This window comes from Pelmatolapia mariae, linkage group LG10_11 (genome assembly GCF_036321145.2).
Source record: "Pelmatolapia mariae isolate MD_Pm_ZW linkage group LG10_11, Pm_UMD_F_2, whole genome shotgun sequence".
Classification (NCBI taxonomy): domain Eukaryota; kingdom Metazoa; phylum Chordata; class Actinopteri; order Cichliformes; family Cichlidae; genus Pelmatolapia; species Pelmatolapia mariae.
In genome coordinates this window covers 1,888,437-1,905,120 of record NC_086236.1, presented here as the reverse complement: position 1 = coordinate 1,905,120, position 16,684 = coordinate 1,888,437, and positions in this window count along the sequence as shown.

Sequence of the window (16,684 nt, the reverse complement as noted above, 5' to 3'; positions counted from 1 at the left end):
AGCATTGGGAGTAACAGCATAATTTCAGTAAATTAAACAGAAGACCTTAATATTAGTGCCACCTTTTATTTTTTAGATTCATAGAAAAGAAGTAAACTACCCGCACACAGCTTTTTCCATATTAAAAAAAATAAGTTGAAGACATGAAGACAGTGTTATAAAAAAAAGAAAATCAAACTAAACGTGGTATCTATATGTAATGTATATATGAAAACACGGTTTAAACATTTCACATTAATGCTTTCAGCATTTTTTTTTTTGCCTGTCCCGTTTGGCTCTTTTGCATCAGAATTATTGTCTAAAGGCGAAGAAAGATGCCCAACAGATTTACTTTACCAAATGGACCATCCCAGCCTTGCCGTAATGGTCTATTTGATTCACCTTTTATTGTTTATTTTATTTTATTTTATTTTCACTTGCTACACACGGGACAGACTCGACTGGGGAAAAGAAAAGGGAGAAAGAAAAACAGCGGGGAAGAGGGACGGGGATAAAGGGCAAAAAACAAAAACCAACAAAATAAGCAGACAAAAAATACATATATCAATCACCTGGATCACCTGTTGAGAAAGAAAAAAGAGAAAACAAGCAAAAAAAAGAGCAATATAATAAACAACATCACAATGATATATGTGAATATAACAGTAAATACTAAATATTAAACATTATTGTGCAGCACGTAAGATTGACAGCGCACAGTGTGCTTTGAGGTAAGAGCCAAAAAGGGTGTAGTTTGTGTGTGTGATCACCTGTGTGCACACCTGTGAGCATGAGCGAGCTTGTATTTAAAAGGTTCCTTCATGTAATGATCTGCTAGAGGGTGTGGGGGGCCACAGTCCCATCCTCCAGGGCATGAAGCAGGTATGGAGGAGATCAAAACTCCAGACATCCAGAGGCCCCCAGAACACAAGAGACCAAGGAAGACCAACAGAGGGGCAGCCGCGCCACTGTCCCAGAAAGAGCTGAGGAGAGTCCCAGATGAGGGGTCACTCAGCAGCCGCGGAGCAGAAGCCAGGGGGGGTTGCAGTGACGTGCCCATGAGCTCCGCCGGCAGCCAGCTGTGCCAGAGTGACCGAGCCCCAGGCCGAGAGGCCGAGGGTACCCCACCCCCGAAGTGGCCCGAGCGAGCCCCAGGCTCCAGGCCCCGACAAGCAGCCACCAGGAGTGAGCCGGTGTGTACCTGGACGCCCATCCCCGGACACAAAGAACCACCAACGCACCGATGTCTGAGGGCGTCCGCCACCGGCAGGGGAAGTGGTGGGGGGAGATAGGCCTCCAAACCTTGGAGGGCCTGAGATGTCCCCAGAGAGGTGGCGTCTGATACCCAACCTGACATATAGACACAGACATACAGGCACACACAGATACAAACATCCATTCCCACCCTCATGCTCTCATAGGCAATTACTCAACACTCACCCAACGTGGAGACAGACATAAAGAGACGCTGTACACACAATCACACTCCCCAAGCGTACTCTAAGAACCGGGTCTAGGTACCCTTGCCCCTGGAGGGGGAAACTGCAGCCAGACCCAGGTAGTGTTACCCTCTTCCCTGGGGTGGAGAGAAGCAGACCGCCCCGACTCCGCAGCAGCAGGGAGGCCCCACATTCCAGACCCCAATCAGACGGCCAACTCCTCCTCCCAGCCCCCCCGCTCCAACAGGCAACAGAGAACGGGGGTGTGTGAAGACTCCAAACCTCCCTCCGCCCGCTCATATGTAGTGTTGATGTATGTGTGTTCTAAGGTGCATTTAAATAAATGGTAAATGGCCTGTATTTGTATAGTGCTTTACTAGTCCCTAAGGACCCCAAAGCGCTTTACACTACATCCAGTCATCCACCCATTCACACACACATTCACACACTGGTGATGGCAAGCTACATTGTAGCCACAGCTGCCCTGGGGCGCACTGACAGAGGCGAGGCTGCCGGACACTGGCGCCACCGGGCCCAAATACCGGGCCTTTCAGCATTTTCAGTGTTTGGATCCAGATCACTGCACCACAGATGCCACCATTAAACACAGGAGGTGATCTTAAATTCAGATTAAAACAAAAATGTCGCTCATGCGCACACACACACTAGCAGATCTGTCAAACTGCGATCGAATTTCCTGAAGCCTAAACAGGCATTCTTTCCAACTGACAGATTTATCGAGCTCCTCATCAAGTTTTCATGAAACATTCCAGCTTTGAGGTCGGACCACCTGCACAAACAGGCAAGTTCAGACAGAAGCTTTAAGATGTCATTGGCTGAAAGTCTGTGACAGTTGGAGCACTGATGGTGTATCTGCTGCAGGCTCAAACATGTGTGCTGCTCCAACTTCAACACGCAACAGGTATGTGCAAAGGCGTAGCATACGGCGTCACACTTCTGTGCAGCAATTCACAATACAGGGTAAATATTTCACATCGCAATGTCAATAAACTCAAAGAAACATGAACTCTAACTGAGAAATGACTAAAAACAGCTGTGAAGAAATTCAGGAAGAAAACCAAGAAAAGAAACTCAAAATGAACAAAAATCTACAAAAAGTCCAAAAATAACAAAGAAGAAATGCAGACTCTGCAGCATGTTTTTAAAAGTTTATCTAAAATGCCTGCAACAGTTTGGCCTGAACACAGCTGGTCAGTCACCCGACCACAAAAAAACATATAAACCTGAAAAAAAACATTAAAAAAGATGCAAAGCCAGAACAACGTGATACAAAGTCAACAAAAGGAGATCGAAAATGGCTCAACCGACGAAAAAAATCCAATAAGAAAAAAATAAGAAAAGAAACATGAATAAGCAAGAAAACCACAAAAACACAACGAGATAAAGAGCAGCAAAAAAATCAGAAGGGCAAAGTGAACAACACTGTCATCCCTTATGCAGCAAGTTTGTCAGACAAACTCAGGAGAGTCTTCTCCAAGCACGACATCACAGTGTACTTCAGATCCAGCAACACACTCAGACAAAAACTGGTTCATGCCAAAGACAAAACTCCTAAAGATAAACTTAACAATGTAGTGTATGCTGTACAGTGCAGTGAGGAATGCCCAGACCTCTGAGGAAGAAGAACCTGGACCAGGAACTGCTGCTGGCCTTCTACGGCTCCTCAGTGGAGAGCGTGCTCCTCCTGCATGGGTTTTGGTACTCAGGGGCCATGACTGAGAACAGTAAGGCCGGGCAGAGGGTCATTAACACCACCTAAAAACTCATTGGCTGCCCTCTGCCACCCCTGAAGGCCATCACCAGATCCTCCTGTCTCAGGTAAACCAGGGCCATCACAGGTGACCCCTCGCACCCCGGCCACCACTCGTTTGACCTGCTGCCCTCTGGACAGCACCTCAGATCAATCAGGTCCCACACTATCTGAGCCATGGTGTGAGTAACCCTCATCACTCAGGCCACTCACACACTGACTCTATACTCAGGCCAAGTCTTTTTGCACTGCTTCCAAACACTTTGTTCTCCATTGTGTGCCTTTCTCTTGTTTTGTATGTATTCGTCTTGACTGTACATCTCTCTTCTTTTTGCAATTTATTCCTGATGTCTTTATAATTTATATTCTGTTTTTTACTCCTGCAGAGTTTGTCTGGGGCACTCATAATTGCGTTGTACATGTACAATAACAATAAAGGGCTATTCTATCCTATTCTATTCTATGATCAATGGTGGATCAACAACCATTTTAAGTGGCAACTCCCACTAGGCTTTAATATCTGGGACTCTCCACCATGTCATCTTAGAACTGAAGACGCCTCTCAGATGAAACGTCTTCAAGAAAATTAAGTTTCAGTCGCTTTTCTTTCCAAGCTCCTTATATTACTATGACCTGGATGCCTGAGAACCTACACAGACATACTCCTGGAAACAGGAACAATCAACACTCTGTGATAGCTCCCATTTCAATGTAGGGCTCTCCAGGAAGTGCAATGTGATTCATACATTCAAAGGCAAACTTGGTTCAGCACCAGAAAAAAGCATGTTGAAAAAAATGCATCCAAGTTTCATCTGTGTGACCAACAGTGAGCTCAAGAAAAGAAACCAAAGAAGGAGAAAAAGCCCAACGGTGAAGTCCGGGCTGTATTCATGTGTTAACAGTCTTCTGTAGTGTTTCCTCTCCAGAAATCAAACAGGCTTAAATGAAGAGGTCAGAGCGAGTGTGTGAAGGCTGCACCCCACAGCTCCACTTTAAACTGCTTCTTCTTCTCTGACCTGTGAAACCTTTAAGTTGAACCTGAACCTTACTACATTGACTGGAAGGGAGAGGGAGGAGAAACATCCTGAAAACACGTCCCCATCCATCTTCTCTTAGGTATTAATATTTTTATCTTAAATGAGTCAGTATTTTATATTTTACATTAAAGCCACCTACATGTTTGTTGAAGTAAGGAAGTCAAGCTAAATAAATGCCAGTAGATCAGCTGATAGACCTCAGCAGCAGTATAAAATCTCCTCCATATTTAAACTTCTTCAGCTTTTTTACATCTGCAAGCCCCTTTGCAACCCCCCTCTACCCTAGCTCCTCCTTTCATGCTGTCACTGAACTAAACAAACATCATCATTATTAGCTAGTTTTGTTAGTAGGTAGTATTTTTCCTAATGCTAATGAAGTTGCAGAGCCATGACAGATATGATGAGTCATCTTTTACATCAATAGCAAGATATATGTATTTTTATACCGCCGACTAACTGGTAACATCTCAACTCTTTCAAATGTAAAAACTTAAAGTCGGTCTGTGAGCCTCAGTTCTGTGTGGGAAGTATGAAAAACAAGAGGAGAACATCTCTCCTGCTTGATCTCCATGAATATCATCAGTAAAGTAGAAATATGGTGGGCCTGGCCTGTGGGGGGTCTCGCTGCTCGTCTTATTGCTCTAGGCTTAGACGTGAAGCACAGACCAACACGTTCTCACTCCTAATGACGAGTTAGGAGTGAGAGTGTTGCACAGACCGGTCCCAGAACAGAGCCACGATGCCAAACCTAAAGAGGATCAGAGTCTTTTTTCTTTTAAACTGATGCAGCATGCTTTCATCCTCTTACATTGTAGTGCTGCACAAAAAGGAAGCAGTTTTTCAGGCTAAAGGTCTGTTTCATCATGATGTTGTGACACAGAGGAGGAAGTGAGCTTTCTCCTGCAGACATTGTGCTGTCAGAGCTAAAGCACCACCACAAAACTGCACCGACAGCTCCAAAAAAACCCCATCTTCATCTGGTTTTGTAGATTTTGACAAAGCAAATTGTAATTTGAACCACGGCTCATGTCGTAGGCGTTCATGAAGGCTCAGCAGAACGTGCTCACCACAAGCTAAAAAAAGAAATACAAACTTTTTGAACAGTGACGATTTCAAACTGCTGGATCAGCATTTTTGATTTGTGTTATGTGAACCTCCTGATATTCTTTACACAACAGGCTGTTATGTAAAAATTATACATGTATTATTAAATCAACTTTATCTAGGCAGTTGATATTTTTCTTTTGTTTCAGGGTCAAATTTTAAATTAAATTTGAATTTAATATCTTAATACCTTTTTAATTTTCAGTTTGTTCATGTGAGATCTAACTTTTTTATTTTTAAATGAAACTATTTTAAAGGCTTTTATTTTCATTTTCACTGATCGGGGACTTTGTAGTGTTTTAATACTGTTTGTTTTATTTTTGGATTCAGTATTTCTCGTTGTCTCTGGCGGATCATTGGGTTCTTCTAATACTGGGATGATCTGCTACCTTCACCATGAGTACTTTTGCTTTTCTCCAGTTGTTCTGACTTTTTTCTGATTATTTATTTATATACTTAACTCATAGTTGAGCATTCCCACTCTTTGGAATAAACTGAGCCTTTTAAAGCTAGAAGGGTCGAGACAGGAGGCACAGCTGCTTATTATAGTTTTATGCCAGTATCGGGAATGTCACAGCCGCAGCTTCCTGATTGTAGAAAAGACAATCTACCCCCTCCATCCGAACTTTTGTCCCTTAGCAATAAAGAAATGTGGCAGCTTTCACTCGAGTATAAACATGACCTCCAACCTCCTTCTTACTGCTGACTTCAGCAGATTTCCTGTCAGGCGTCGTTTCCTCCCGAATTCTTCCTCGAGGTCTTTGAACAGTGACAGATGGGTTCAAACGCTGCAAAGACTCCCAAAGACTGTTTGTCAGATGGAGAAGGACTACAAAATTCAAGCTTTCTATCATAAAAAAACTTTTCAAAGTTTAATCCAAATATCCTCTAAAGTATCAGGATTTACCAAAAAAAAAAAAAACCATGTTGGATCTTTGTGTCCAACATGTTTTAACAACACAAATTAATTTCACTGCCACGTCTTTTCCCACATTATCTGATATCTATCTAGATCCCAGGTGTCAGCAGACCTGAACCCTCGCCTGCAATCAGCTTGTGGGTACATCCACCTGCCGTGTGCTTTGCCAAAGCGCCTGTTCTGTTCTCACGCTGATGTTGTAATGTGTTGACTCCCTTTGACTTCCTGCCCATCCTCAAACACAGAGTAAACAGTCTGTAACATTAATCCGACGTCGTTCTCGGTCACAGCGATCGTTTATGCAATCGCTTCATTAATCAGTCTCATCAAGGACTCTGGTTACTTCTGTCTTGTGCTGAATTTTTACTTTCAATTTACAGAAAATATCATGGAAAAACATTCAATTCTTTTAATTTCACATTTGGTAAAAATGACAATTAAGAGTTAAATACACACAAAAGGACAGAAAATCGTTTCAAAATGAAGCAAACTGACAGAATAATCAGGGCTCTGTTCCAGGAAGCAGGTTCACAAACTGAATTTAAAATGATTCAAGTTTATTATATCTGAGATCGCCATGTCAGTGTTTTTAGTTCCAGAAAGGCGGGTCAGAGTTAGTTTGTCAATTAACCATCATCAGAAGAGCATGACTCACCATGGCAACAGATAAGTAAAGGCCAGAACGTCTATTTTAATCCACTGGATTGAGGAATATGAATATGCTCGTGATACTAGGAGGGGAGAAATGATGAACTGCAAAAAGGTCTTTTTTTTGTCGCACTCTGTTATTTCTGCCATTATGGAAACAAAATCATTAGTAAGATTTAGAAGATAACTCTGATTTCATCTTTAATCTAATCTCAGTCTTGACTGATACGGACACACCAGGTCAATGATAGTGAAAGTTTCACACTGATGGAAGAAAGAAGCAGAATTCTTTTCATGACTTAAGTAAAAGCAAACATGTTAAAATAAACATTGAACTATAGAGCTGTCTGTATGTTGGACAGATAGATTTGATATATTTCAATTTAATTTTAGACTTTTAGATAAAATCAGCCGCAATGACACAGGGGTTCATCCGGGGTAGTCTGGAAAATGACTCACACTAAATCGGATCCAATGTGACTCCGTGATCCATCTGGGAACTGCCCTGTCGCTGTTACAGAGCCTCGGATTCCTTCAGGGGAATCTGGTTCTGGGTTGACCCACTGAGATTGATTTAGCTGATTTTCAGTAGAACAAATATTGAGGCTCAGAATGTAAACGTTTAAAATGTTGTTTGACATCATCTAATGACTCAATCTGAATTTCAACATGCTGTAATTTCCTGCACATAAGTGCAGGAAATTACTGAAATCTAGTAAAACAGATTTTATTCTGGGTTACATATGTAATCAGATTACAATTAGACCATCTGCAGCTGCATTTAAAGTGATCGTGTGCGCTTTGCTGTTATATCACATGTGAGCTGGACCGAGGTTTCTCTGCTGCCTCTGGCGGATATCGCTGAGTGTTTGTCGCCCTCTGATGGAGACTCGGAGGTGTTGGATGGTGAGTCTGGACTGCATGCAGAGTATTAATCAGCATTTCATTAAAGTACAAATGTATACTGTTACAGATGTACTCATTTACGTTACTGCATTTAAAATGTTGTGAACTGAGCTGATGGAGTCATGTCAGTGTTTCTCCTCAGCATCCTGCAGCTTTAAGGCTACGTCCACACTAGCTCGGATAGATTTGAAAATGGCGTTTTCGTCTGAAAACGCTCCACTTCCACACTAGCATTTTCAGTCGTTTTCACAGAGTTGTGCGTCCACATTGAAACAGCCGAAAACGCTTACGTTCCAGTCCTGCACATGCGTGAAACACAAGACGATTCGACCTGCCTCATTTCTGTCTGCTGTTTATTTACTTTCCCGCTCTTTGAGACGTCGCGGCAAACTGTTGAGGAAAAGCAGGAAAAGCGTTTTCAAAACGCTCGGTGTGGACAGGAGGCCAAAACGCAGAGAAAACGATGCGTTTTCAAATGAAAACGTCTTAGTGTGGACGTAGCCTAAGAAACTTCAGTCCAGAACAACAAGGACATCACACAACGAGGAATTCTGATTCAAGCTTTGCTCACAAACTTTCTGTCATCTTCCTCCATCTGGGAAGTGTTTCAGGAATCTCAGACTGTGAAATCGAGACCACATGTGTGCAAAACACTGAGGTGTGACCCACACCTCCCTGTGAACATTATAATCACCTCTGCTCGGTCCTGTTGCTGACGCCCGTCTGAGGCTGCGTCAGCAACAGTTATAGTTCAGTGGTGTTCATAACACACACATTGCGAATACAAACTGAGCACTCTGTCTCATGGTTCCCTCTTCTCACGCTACTGAAGTTGCAATGAAATGTAGACTAAAGAACTGGAGAGAGGTCTGAGAGCTGGAAGAAGCCGAACGTTTGTCATCTGGAAAACCTGGAACAGATGCAAATGAAGCCAGGCACCAATGAAAAGTTCATAATTCAAAAGAAATATCAACATATTGACAGCAGAACATGAATGCAATTCAATTCAGTTTTATTTACATAACACCAAATTCCAACAATCAGCTCAAATCACCTTAAACATCACCGTCAGGTCACAGTTACAGTACAGAGATGAAAGCCTGCACAGCTGGTGTGCTAGCAGCTGTGTGAGGCTGGACTTTGATCTAAATACTAATATCAGCAGCTAAGAGATTTTCTGATCTTACCTTTAACTGTTCTCAGGCTCCAGATTCACAATGAAATTTTATTGTGCAGTTTAAAACCAACTGTTAGTTTGATGAATATGACCTCGATGCTCTCTTGCTGGCACCATAGGGGCTTCTGTTATCACTATATTTACTGTATGTGGATTTTGATGATGCTCTAGCTCGTTTTGTTGGAACCTGAAATTCACCTTAGCGCAGTGATATCCTGCCACAGGTCTTGATCACACAGGTCTTGGTATGTCAGTCAGCTACTGCAATTTTACAGAAATAATACTTTTTAATTCTCATTCTCATGTGAGCCACTTCAGCTTCATAAAGCTTTATTAAACAACAAATATAAACTGACCAATTCCACTTTATATTCATCAAACTTTCCTTGATAGCATCTGTCCACAGTTCAACTTTGTAAAACAAATCTACACATAATGAAACGTATGTTTGTGCAGCATCCATAAAAAGATCATTACCTGTGTGGGTATTATGCTCTGATTGAGTGCTATCAGAGGAGAAGTGGAAAATTAAAATGACCAAATAAAACAAGTCATTCCAACATCCCAGAAAGTGCAAGAGACTGATTTACTTCCTGTTTTATTTATAGAAAAGGCAAAGCTCCAAACAACCCAAACAGGAAGTGTTGGAGCTGTCACACCTCTCACATGGTGAAAAGCAGATGACCACTGAAGGTAGTATGATGGTTTTCATTTTCAAACACTCTTGTGTCAGCAATGAGACGCAAAAACACCTGATCTCCAACCTCCAGAAGTAGTGAGGCAAAATTAGAGGAACTTCCAGCCCCAGATCGCAGGTGTTCATATGCAATGAAAATCTTCTTTCCACTCCTGTACAACACAGCACCTGAAGCAACGTCTCCATCTCCGTATATGTTCCACTCAAAGTGGTAGGCTCCTCTCACTGGTGCAGTGAAAATACCTGTGGGACATTTGTTTTTGTTAAATGGAAAATCAGCTGTTAGAACATCTGGAACATCAGCCTGACATCAACATAGCTGAGAAGTGACATTAAATAGAGAAGAAGTAATATTAAAAATGTTTGTCAATAAATAAATAAACAAACAAAAACATCACCATGAATAGTGTTCGTTTCTCATTTCTGTTCTGGAAATGATTTAACCTGATAAATCTCTAACACAGCAGTGGATCATAAGGCTTCCTGTTGCTGGTACCTCCCTCACTACCTGGCATCATACTCTACCTTCATTGGCCTTCTGTAGGTCTTTGATCTGCTCTGTCACTTTCTCCATACTGTCACCAGACATCTGCTGTATAAGCGTCATCTCCTAACTCAAGCTTTTTATAACATGGCACGGGCTGCGTGGAATCTGCTGGTCATGTGAAATGTGATGGCAGTGTGGACAGTGCAGATTTGGGCTCAGGACACACAAGCCACAGAAGACAAAAAGGTAAACAAGACAGAGCAAAAGAATGGAAATACAACAGGATTAATCCATCTGTTAACAAAAGCAGTCAGGGAAGTAAAGACATTGAATAATAAGCACCAGGAAAGCAAGCATAACACCATAACGAGAAGGTGAAATAACTATGCAGAATACATGACCAAAATACAAGATTATCAAAAATGCAAACAAGAAACTCCTAACCATCCCAAAACGCAAAACCCTACGTCCAACAACAAAGGGATACAATGAACCATAAATATGCTTCTGTAATTGTAAAAATTTAAATGAATAAACTCCCATTCTGCTAAAGCTACCATGAGCGTTGGGATCCTCATCATCCACCTCACACAGTGCAGAGCCACAGGACCACACCTACAGGTGCTGGGTGGTGAATGATTGAAGAAGCAGACTTGTTTGACTGCATTACTGAACAAACTGAAAAACTGAATATGAGCGTGTGAAAAACTGGTTGTTGAATAAAGTACAAATCTCTTCAGACTGACACTGTTAGGGTGCCTGGGTCGTTGACCCAGTTTAGAGTTTTCATTATTATTGTACTTTGGTTTTTGCCTTTATTTATCATTTCTAGTCTTTTGGTTTCTTTGTCAGAGTTGTGCCTTCTGGTTTCTGTTCTGTTCCATAGTTGCTGTATCCCTGTGTCAAGTCTGCGTCTCTGTGTTATGTTTCCTGTTTTACTTTGAAAGTCCGTGTCTCATGTTAATGCGTCTGGTTTTGCTTCCTTTGTCTCGTCAGCCCTGATTTGTCCCAGCTGTGTTTCCCTCCTGTCTCGCATTCCCTGATTGCTCCCTCTGTGTATTTAAGCCCTGTGTTTCGATCTCCTTTATCTATCCTCATCTTGCTGTGTATTCTGTCTGCCAGCCAGTGTAGGTTCATTTGGAAATTTGTTACTTTGAGTTCAGCATTAAAGCTGTTTAAGTTCACGTTTGTCTCCGGAGTCTACACTTTGGGTCCTTTTCCTGCCTGCACACAGCCGTTTCATAACAGACACTGACTGATCCAAATATATAACATTTCCCACTTGGTCCCCGAACATTTTCAGGGTGTTATGTCTTTCAGTAAATATACAGTAAGGCAGTGGTCCCCAACCCCCGGGCCACGGACCGATACCGATCATTTGGTACCGGGCCGCGAGAGTTGAGACTCAGGTGTGAAATGTATGGTTTTCAGGGTTTTTAGCAGTTTTCAGCGTTATTTTGTTATCGTTTTTTTCGTTAACTCGGTTTTCCTGGGTCTTTTCACGTGTGTTATGAATAAATCTTTTTTTCGGTACCGGTACTAGTTTTATTTTGTTGTATTTATCCGCGACACCTTAAAGGCCGGTCCGTGAAAATATTGTCGGGCATAAACCGGTCCGTGGCGCAAAAAAGGTTGGGGACCGCTGCAGTAAGGGAAAAATGATTTGAACCCCTGCTGAGTTTGTAAGTTTGCCCACTAACAAAGAAATGATCAGTCTATAATTTCAATGGTAGGTTTATTCGAACAGTGAAAGAACAATAACCAAAAAATCCAGAGAAATAAATATGTGAACATGCTTCTTCTTCAGCCAATACTTTTTTGTCTTGGCCGTGTGTTTTGGATGATTTTTGTGCTTGAATACACATGACCCATTTTCAATGCTCTGACTGAGGGAAGGAGGTTCTCACCCAAGATTTGACGATACATGGCCCCCATCAATCCCTCTTTGATGCAGTGCAGCTGTCCTGTCCCCTTGGCAGAAAAACACCCCCAATGCATAATGTTTCCATGTGCATGTTGACAGTGGGGATGGTGTTCTTGGAGTCATAGGCAGCATTCCTCCTCCAAACATGGCGAGTTGAGTTAAGACAGATGTTCAGGGACAAACTTCAGACAGGCCTGTACATGTGCAGATGAACCTTGCAGGCACTGCAGGACTTCAGTCCTTCACGGCGTAGCGTGTTACCAATTGTTTTCTTGGTGACTCTGGTCCCAGCTGCCTTGAGTTCATTGACAAGTTCCTCCCAAGTAGTTCTGGGCTGGTTCCTCACCGTTCTCATTATCATTGAAACTCCATGGGTGAGATCTTGAGTGGAGCTCCAGCCTGAGAGAGATTGCAGTTATTTTATGGTTCTTCTGTTTGCAAATAATCACACCAGCTGTTGTCACCTTCTCACCCAGCTGCTTGGCATACAGACTGCAGCCTGTAAATGATGAAAGAGAATCAGAATGCTTTATTATCTTTGCAAGTATACAATTTGAACCGTATGGCAAAAAGAAAACATAATCTCACGAGCCCTTTAAGAGTCTTAGGATAAGAATACTGTGAATACAAGACCCTGAAATGAGTTTCCGCCGTAGGGTGGCTGAGCTGAGTTCAGACATCTGGATCCATTTGAGAGTGACAAGAAAACTGAGCCCAATCCACACCAGCTGGGTAACTCCCAATCTGTTGTTGGTAGGAGACCCTGGGGTAGACAGAGTGTAACATGACACTGTGGAGAATACGATCTTGTCTGGAAATGCATTGGGAAGTTTTGCCGAGGAGAAGAAAGTTTGGAATACCTGCTCAGCAGGTGTTAGATAATGAATGGATGGATGACTTTAACCTTTATCATCTCTGACTGACCGTTTGAACATTTAAAAAAAATGTCATGACTAAGTTAAGAAAGCAAAAACCAAACAATGGTGACTTTTATTGTTTATGACAGGGAAGGTTTCTACTTCAAACCGACAGAGACAAAATGATGGGCTATGACGAGATGTTGTTGGTGTATTGATGTTCATGTTCACAACTTTACAGCTGCTTTAAGTAAACTTTGATTTTCAGACAACACTGCTGCATCCTAATCCTGTCCCTGTGTAAGAACGCAGGTTTCAACCCTTAAAATATTAAATGTTGAAATGATGGAGCCTTCTTCACATATTATATTATTTTACAGTGTTTAACAGAAGTAACTCCCTTTAGCACAATTCTCTCATGTGAATGACTTTTACAATGAAAGTGGTTCCATGGTTAAACAGAGCTCTATAGAGTGTGATGGGTGCTACTGAGAGTAATCCCTTAACATATGTCTGTAATTTATCATTTCAGTCCGGTTGTTTTCCAAAAAAAATGAAAATTGCAAAAGTAATACCACTATACAAAAGTAATGACAAACACAGTTTTACCAATTATAGGCCTATTTCTCTACTGCCTCAATTCTCAAAAATTTTAGAAAAACTTTTTAATTCAAGATTAGAAAAATTCCTTGAAAAACATCAAATAATAAATGTTGGTCAGTATGGTTTCAGAACGCAAAGAACCACTTCAATGGCGATAATTGAGGCAGTAGAAGAAATTACTAATGCACTGGATAAAAATAAATATGCAGTTGGTATTTTTGTTGATCTCAAAAAGGCCTTCGACACAATCAATCACTCAATTTTATTGGATAAATTGGAAAGATATGGTGTTCGAGGGAAAGCTGGTAACTGGTTAAAAAGTTACCTAACGGGTCGGGAACAATATGTTAGCATAGGGCATTATCATTCAGAGAAACTTGGTATTACATGTGGTGTTCCCCAAGGGTCAGTGTTGGGACCAAAACTTTTCAATGTTTACATAAATGATATTTTTGATGTTTCTCAAGTACTTAAACTCATACTGTTCGCAGATGATACCAACATATTTTTCAGTAGCGATGATTATACTGATCTTGTAATGACCGTAAACAGGGAGCTAAAATTAATTAAAAAAAATGGATGGATATAAATAAATTATCATTAAATATAAATAAAACTAAAGCAATGTTTTTTGGTAATTTAAAATATAATATAGAATTACCAATTATTATAGAAGGTGTACCCATTGATAATGTGAGTGAAAACAAATTTTTGGGAGTCGTAATTGATAACAAAATTTCATGGAAACCCCACGTCAGACACATAAAAACCAAAATTTCCAGAAGCCTCGCAGTTTTGAACAAAGTGAAACCATACCTTGATAAAGATGCACTTCGTACTCTGTACTGTACCCTGGTTCTTCCATATTTTACATATTGTGTGGAAGTGTGGGGAAACACATAGAAAAATACAACTAATCCATTAGTCACAGTACAGAAACGAGCACTGCGTATTATTCACAAGGCTGGTTATCTAGATCATACTCACAAACTCTTTCTTCAGGCAAAGTTACTTAAATTCCAGGATCTGGTTAATTACAATACATCCATAATCTTATACAAAGCCTTTAATAAACTTCTACCTGCAAATTTACAATCTATATTTGAAATTCGAGAAAGGGCTTATAATGTGAGAGGCTTTGGAGAATTCAAATTACCCAGAACTCGAACAACCCGTAAAGGTTTTTGTGTGTCTGTATGTGGTGTGAAAATCTGGAACAGTCTGAGTTTACAACTGAAACAATGTAAAAATATTCATAGATTTAAATTCCTCTACAAACAGTTGGTCTGGTCACAGTATAATCAATGATGGTTTTAGTGCACTTTGAAATGTCTGTTCTCTTACCATTGTTGGTATGGATTCCAAGGGAAAAAAAAAAAAAAAGAAAGAAAAAAAAAAGTGTGTGTATGTATGTATATATATGTACATGTGTGTGTAGATACATATGTATGTATGTATATGTATGTGTGTTTGTTACTTGTAATTATTATTGCCTGTTACCTGTGGTAACGCAATTTATAATTAATATATTCTGTATTCAGTTATGAAGGTTCTATTTGTTTTGCTTGGTTTTGTTTGTTTGGTTTGCAACGATGGGCGTAGCTGCGGGAAGCTTATTGTTTTTTGTTGATGAATGAACATAGGGGTGGGATTTAATAAGTTTTCTTCATCCCACTCCTTTTCAGGTACATTTTGTTTGTTTGTTTTTTTATTTTTGTGCACTTTATGTTCAATATATGTATTTGTTGTGCCTGAAATGAACAAATTTAAAAAAAAAAAAATGCACATATGTGTTTTTGTTTTTTCAAAACAAAAAAAGGCAAAACTTGGAGCTGAAGATCATCAAAATGAAGAAGTGCTCAAATAAATGCTGATCGAGAGAGAAAGACCTGAACTAAACTCAGTGTCAGTCCATAAAGTCTAAGGACGCAGTTTCTGATTGGTGGCGGTTTGTAAACACCCCTCTGACACACACATACTCGTTTTCATATTTCAGTGAGGACATCTCATTGACATAGTGCTTTCCCTAGCTGCTGCCTAACCGTGAGCCTAACTTTAACCATGACACTAAAACCCCATTTCGAACCTCAAAAATGTCTTCAAACTCGAGGGGACGGCATTTTGTCCCCATAAGTGACTGTTGGTCCCCACAAGTACAGTAACATGTCAAGTTTCTGTCCTCACAAAGATGTCTAAACATGTACACACACACAACATGGAGTGAGTGTGTGTGTGTCTGGCTTTCTATTCCAATCACGCAGTGTGAACCCACGTCTGGCAGTCATTAATCTGAATGTGCTGAATTTGAATCCACCAATCAGGAGCAGCTTGTGTCTGCTTAGACGTGTATTTATTTTGTTCAGTTTACGAGTGATTTCAGCCTCATCTTCACTCAGATATTTACATCATCTCCAAGATCCAACTGTGAAACACAATTTTCATTACTGTGACTGATGAATGATCATTGATCGGCATGCTCTGCTTAAAGCTTTACACTGATCAGGCTGATTTAAACTGATTGTGCAGGAACGTGCAGCGAATGTTCATAGACTGACCAACAGTCTGACATCATCACTGCCCACACACTCTTTAAAGACTACAGCTTTGATTCTGATGATAAATCTGTGATAAAATCATCGTCTCTGTCTTTATATTGATGACTGAATGCAAAAGTGCAAAAACCAGCAAACTAATATTGAATGGTGACAGACACAAAACAAAACAAAGTCTTGTCTATTTACAGCACTTTTCTTGTGCTGTGAACACCAGGCCAGAGCTTCATGGTCTGCAAAGTGAGGTCGGTGCTGAAGAATGTGGCCAGTAGAGGGCGTCTCCTCTTGTTGTCCTGGTGTTTAACAGTCTGCGAGTAAATGAGCCTGCTTCTTGCTCGACCTCTGAGACTTTTATTAGTATAGCAGTAAACATGCTCTCATCATTCATCATCATCATTCTTCCTGTTGACTCCTGGGGGAGCATAGGTCCGCAACAACACCACGCCAACAGACTCTGTTCTGGGCTGCTCTCTTCAGCTGGGTCCACGTCATTCCGGCGGCCTTCACTTCGCTCTCGACAGATCTTCTCCACGTCTGTTTGGGTCTCCCCACTCCGCCATTGCCTGGTCCCAAGTCCAGGATGA